The sequence below is a fragment of the Xenopus laevis genome, chromosome 4S (assembly GCF_017654675.1).
Source record: "Xenopus laevis strain J_2021 chromosome 4S, Xenopus_laevis_v10.1, whole genome shotgun sequence".
Taxonomy (NCBI): Eukaryota; Metazoa; Chordata; class Amphibia; order Anura; family Pipidae; genus Xenopus; species Xenopus laevis.
Genome location: NC_054378.1, coordinates 19,197,947 through 19,204,230, shown reverse-complemented (window position 1 = coordinate 19,204,230; position 6,284 = coordinate 19,197,947).

Sequence of the window (6,284 nt, the reverse complement as noted above, 5' to 3'; positions counted from 1 at the left end):
CATGGCACGCCTTGCTGACATTCAGCAGCGCTACAACATGCCAGTCAGGCGTTTGATTTCTGACAGCCAGACTCGCTGGAATTCAACGCTCCTTATGTTGGAACGTCTGCTGCAACAACAAAGGGCCGTCAACGAGTACCTTTTTGAACTGGGTGGTAGGACTGGATCTGCACAGCTGGGGATTTTTTTCCCCCGTTACTGGGTGCTTATGCGCGATGCCTGCAGGCTCATGCGACCTTTTGAAGAGGTGACAAATATGGTCAGTCGCACCGAAGGCACCATCAGCGACCTAATACCCTTCGCTTTCTTCCTGGAGCGTGCCGTGCGACGAGTGACAGATGAGGCTGTAGACCAGCGTGACGAGGAGCTGGAAGCGCACGATTTCTGGTCGGAATCACCAGAACGAACCCAGGCACCTGCTGCAACGCAGGGAGAGGTGCCAGAAGTGGAGTCAGAGGAGGAAGGTGGCTTTGTGGAGGAGGAGGAGGAGGAGGACCAACAGGAGCAGGCTTCCCAGGGGGCTAGTGGTGACCTTTTGGGGACCCCTGGTCTTGTACGTGGCTGGGGGGAGGAGACCGTGGATGATGCAGTCCTTGATAATGAGGAAGCGGAGATGGATAGCTCTGCATCCAACCTTGTGAGAATGGGGTCTTTCATGCTGTCATGCCTGTTGAAGGACCCCCGTATCAAGAGGCTTAAGGAGAAGGACCTGTACTGGGTCGCAACGCTACTAGACCCTCGGTACAAGCATAAAGTGTCAGAAATGTTACCAACATACCACAAGTCCGAAAAGATGCGGCATTTACAAACCAGCCTGCAAAACATGTTGTACAATGCTTTTAAGGGTGATGTCACTTCAGGAACTCATCAACATTCCAGGGGCAGAGGTGCCAGTAATCCTGCCACGAGCACACCTGCAAGGACAAAGCCCTTTGGCCAGTCTGTAACGTCAGACATGCAAATGTTTTTCTGTCCAAGGCAGCGCCACAACCCTTCTGGATCCACCCTCAAAGAACGCCTCGACCGGCAGGTAGCGGACTACCTGGCATTAACTGCAGATATCGACACTCTGAGGAGCGATGAACCCCTGGACTACTGGGTGCGCAGGCTTGATCTGTGGCCAGAGCTGTCACAATTTGCCATGAACCTCTTGTCTTGCCCAGCCTCAAGTGTGCTCTCAGAAAGGACCTTCAGTGCAGCAGGAGGGATTGTAACTGAGAAGAGAACTCGCCTAGGTCACAAAAGTGTCGATTACCTGACCTTTATTAAAATGAATGAGGGGTGGATCTCGGAGGGTTACTGCACGCCGGAAGACTTGTTCTGACTTCTATGCAGCTGTCCTTCTCTTCAAGCCTCATGACTCCACACACAGCTGTCCTTTAGCGTCCTCCTCCTCCCTCCGCCACCGTTACAAACTAGGGTGCAAACCCTACTGGTTTAATTTTTTCTGGCCTCTGTGCTTCAGTGGCTGCAACCAAAAAAACTGGGCAAACAATGTCTACAAGGTCAACGTATGGCAAAAAATGACTATTTTCAGCATTTATATGGCATATTTTTTCTGGCAACTGTGCTTCAGTGGCTGCATCCAAAAAAATGCATATTTTCTGCATTTATATGGCATAATTTTTCTGGCCTCTGTGCTTCAGTGGCTGCAACCAAAAAAATGCATATTTTCTGCATTTATATGGCATAATTTTTCTGGCCTCTGTGCTTCAGTGGCTGCAACCAAAAAAATTTATATTTTCAGCATTTATATGGCATAATTTTTCTGGCAACTGTGCTTCAGTGGCTGCGACCAAAAAAATGACTATTTTCAGCATTTATATGGCATATTTTTTCTGGCCTCTGTGCTTCAGTGGCTGCGGCCAAAAAAACTGGGCAAACAATGCCTACAAGGTCAACGACGTTGACCTTGTAGGCATTGTTTGCCCAGTTTTTTTGGCCGCAGCCACTGAAGCACAGAGGCCAGAAAAAATATGCCATATAAATGCTGAAAATAGTCATTTTTTGCCATACGTTGACTCAACGTATATGGCAAAAAATGACTATTTTCAGCATTTATATGGCATATTTTTTCTGGCAACTGTGCTTCAGTGGCTGCGACCAAAAAAATGCATATTTTCTGCATTTATATGGCATAATTTTTCTGGCCTCTGTGCTTCAGTGGCTGCAACCAAAAAAATTTATATTTTCTGCATTTATATGGCATAATTTTTCTGTCAACTGTGCTTCAGTGGCTGCGACCAAAAAAATGCATGTTTTCTGCATTTATATGGCATAATTTTTCTGGCCTCTGTGCTTCAGTGGCTGCAACCAAAAAAGTTTATATTTTCAGCATTTATATGGCATAATTTTTCTGTCAACTGTGCTTCAGTGGCTGCGACCAAATAAATGCATATTTTCTGCATTTATATGGCATAATTTTTCTGGCCTCTGTGCTTCAGTGGCTGCAACCAAAAAAATTTATATTTTCAGCATTTATATGGCATAATTTTTCTGGCAACTGTGCTTCAGTGGCTGCGTCCAAAAAAACTGGGCAAACAATGTCTACAAGGTCAACGTATGGCGAAAAATGACTATTTTCAGCATTTATATGGCATATTTTTTCTGGCAACTGTGCTTCAGTGGCTGCGTCCAAAAAAACTGGGCAAACAATGCCTACAAGGTCAACGTATGGCAGTTGTTTAAAGAGAACAGTAGATTACTAGCCAGCAAAGCTACCTAAGCTAAAATGTCCCTCAAATCCCTGCAGACTTCTGTCCCTCCAATACAGAGCAGTATCAAGCAGATTACTAGCCAGCAAACTTACTATCATCTGTCCCTGAAATCACTAACAGCTCTCCCCCTACACTATCTCTTCCAAGCACACACAGGCAGATTTTTCAGATACATTTTTGCCCTTGATCCCCCTCTGGCATGCCACTGTCCAGGTCGTTGCACCCTTTAAACAACTTTAAAATCATTTTTCTGGCCAGAAATGTCTTTTCTAGATGTTAAAGTTCGCCTTCCCATTGAAGTCTATGGGGTTCGCGAACCGTTCGCGAACCGCTCGCGTTTTTGCGCAAGTTCGCGAATATGTTCGCGAACTTTTTTTCCGACGTTCGCTACATCCCTATCCAGGTGTCCCTTTGTTGATCCAGCAGAGTGTCATTCCCTTGGGAACTCTTGCTATCCCTGCACCCACACCAGTATGTCCAGTTATTTGCATCTCTTTGATATGGACATTACTGTAGCTACAAGGATTGTTTTATGGCAGGATGACTTTTGTCCAGGCTTGCACCTTCACAGTTGCCATTGATGGAAAGGCAAATATCTGTTAACCCATTGCTTGTATGGGCTTATTGTTGAATATCCAAAATTCAGTACTACACTCCCACACCCCTAATACATACAGGCAGGTTAATTGGCTCCTGATAAAACTGCCTCTAGTGTGTGTGAGAATGTGATAGGGTCCTTAGTTTGTAAGCTCTGCTGGAGCAGGGACTGATGGGAATGTGATAGTGCCTTTAGATTGTAAGCTTAATGGGACAGGAACTGATCGGAATGTAATAGGTACCTTAGATTGTAGGCTTAATGGGACAGGGACTAATAGGAATGTGATTGGTACATTCAATTGTAAGCTCACTGGGGCAGGTTACCGATGGGAATGGGATAGGGCGCTTTGATTGTAAGCTTAATGGGATAGGGTAATAAGGTCCTTAGATTGTAAGCTCTGCTAGAGCAGAGACTGGTGGAAATGTGATAGTGACTTTAGATTGTAAAATTACTGGGGCCAGGATGGATGGGATTGTGATAAGGAACTTAGATTGTAAACTCAACAGAACAGAGACTGATGGGAATGTGATAGGGACTTTAGATTGTAAGCTTAATGGAACAGAGACTGATGGGAATGTGATTGGTACCTTAGATTGTAAGCTTAATGGGACAGGGACTGATGGGAATGTGATTGCTACTTTAGATTGTAAGCTCACTGGGGCAGTGACTGATGGGAATGTGATAGGGCCCTTAAAGTGTATGCTCACTGGGACAGGGGCTGATGGAGAGGTAATAGGGACCTTAGACTGTAAGCTCATTGGGGTAGGTGCTGAAGGGAAAGTGATAAAACCTTAGATTGTAAGCTCAACTGAACAGAGACTGATGGTAATGTGATATTAACCTTATATTATAAGCTCTGTTGTGGAAGGGACTGATGGGAATGTTTAATCTCTATACAGTGCTGCAGAATGTGCTGGTTGTAACAAGAATCATATACAAATGTATATATTGTACTAATACTAATTTTAGGACAGACAAAGTCACACACTTGTCTCTGCCTTTAGGCTTGACACTGAAGGTGCAGGTAACACTGAGACTCATATTGTTTAGCACTAACACCTGTGTGTTACGATTGTGATCACTGTAGCCCAGGTGAGTGCACCCTATTCCCAGCAGGGTGGCTCCATTATCAGCACCACAGGGAGGAACCCCTGACAGGTAACTCATTAACCAACTGACTGGTTAGTGTTGGGGAGTGAAACTGTAGCACCAACTGCTCCAGCGTACGAGGGGGGGGGGTTTACTGGGGGAACTAGAAACACCCACATCCATTGCGGCAGCAGAGGGATAGAAAGGTCAGTGCATTTTGTTAACTTGGGGGGATAAAATTGTTTAACTCAGTTGGGGGATCATTTAGCAATGTTTTTTTACCCACAATTCCATTGTCATTCAGGCCAGAAGAGGGAGTTGCACCTCCAATCACTATTCTCTTTTTCATGAGAGTTAACATCCCTAGATATGGGGCACGGCCGACTTGTATCTAAGCTCAGCTTGCTTTTATCTAAGGCAGGCATGTCCAAAGTCTGGACCAGGGCCAATTGCTGCTTTTTCAAGTTTACACCGGCCCACAGACTCCATCATGATATTAATAATAATGTGGCCCGCTAGCACAGTGCAATCAGGAATCACGTAGTCGTAATATTTGGGCACATTAGTGAAATGATCTGCCACTTGGTCTATACTGCTGCCTGTGTGCTGAAGGTGTTAGTAATAGACATGTACTGGCACATAGTGATGCACTGCTCTGACATACTTCTTTTGGGCTGAAGGTGCAATAGACATACTGACGTGCCAGTACAGTAAACTAAAGAAGTATGGCGTCACTATGTGTCAGTACGTGTCTATTACTAACACCTTCAGCACACAGGCAGCAGTATAGACCAAGTGGCAGATCATTTCACTAATGTGCCCAAATATTACAACTACGGCTACACAATTCCTTGTTTAAACGAGGCGCAGAGAATAAGTCCAAACAGACTCCACTTGCTAAACGCCGTGTACACGTCCATCTCCACACATTTTCACCTCACCAAATATGGCCCTCGTTGCAAAAAGTTTGGACACCCCCATAAGCTTACAATCTAAGATTCTAAGGTGTGTGATGGGAATGCGATAAGGGCCTAAGACTTAAGATGGCCATAGACAAACAGATCCTATCGTATGAATCGAGGATTCGTACGATTTTCGGATCGTGTGTGGAGAGTGCCGACAGTTTTCATCCGGCGGAGATCGTCGTTTGGTCGATCGGTCAGGTTTGATTTTGACCCGACCGATCCCGCCGGAGCCCATTGCACATCGTAATCGGATCGTTCGGCCATATTGCCGAACAATCAGATTACCCCCGATATAGCCATGTTCGTTAATGGCATATTGGGGAAAGATCCGCTTGTTTGGCGATGTCGTCAAACGAGCGGATCTTTGTGTCTATGGCCACCTTTAAGCTCACTGGGGCAGGGGCTGATGGGAATGTGATAAGGATCTTAGACTGGAAGTTTACTGGGGCAGGGACTGATGGGAATGTGATAAGGACCTTAGACTGTAAGCTCACTGGGGCAGGGACTGATGGGAATGTGAAAAGGACCTTGGACTGGAGGTTCACTGGGGCAGGGGCTGATGGGAATATCATAGGGACCTTAGATTGTAAGCTCACTTGGACAGGGGCTGATGGAAATGTGATAGTGACCTTTAGATTGTAAGCTCACTGAGGCAGGGACTGATGGGAATGTGATAAGGACCTTAGACTGTAAGCTCACTGGGGCAGGGACAGATGGGAATGTGATAAGGACCTTAGACTGGAGGTTCACTGGGGCAGGGGCTGATGGGAATATGATAGGGTCCGTAGATTGTAAGATCACTTGGACAGGGGCTGATGGGAATGTAATAGGGACCTTAGATTGTAAGCTCACTGGGACAGGGGCTGATGGGAATGTGATAGGGACCTCAGATTGTAAACTCACTGGGGCAGGGGC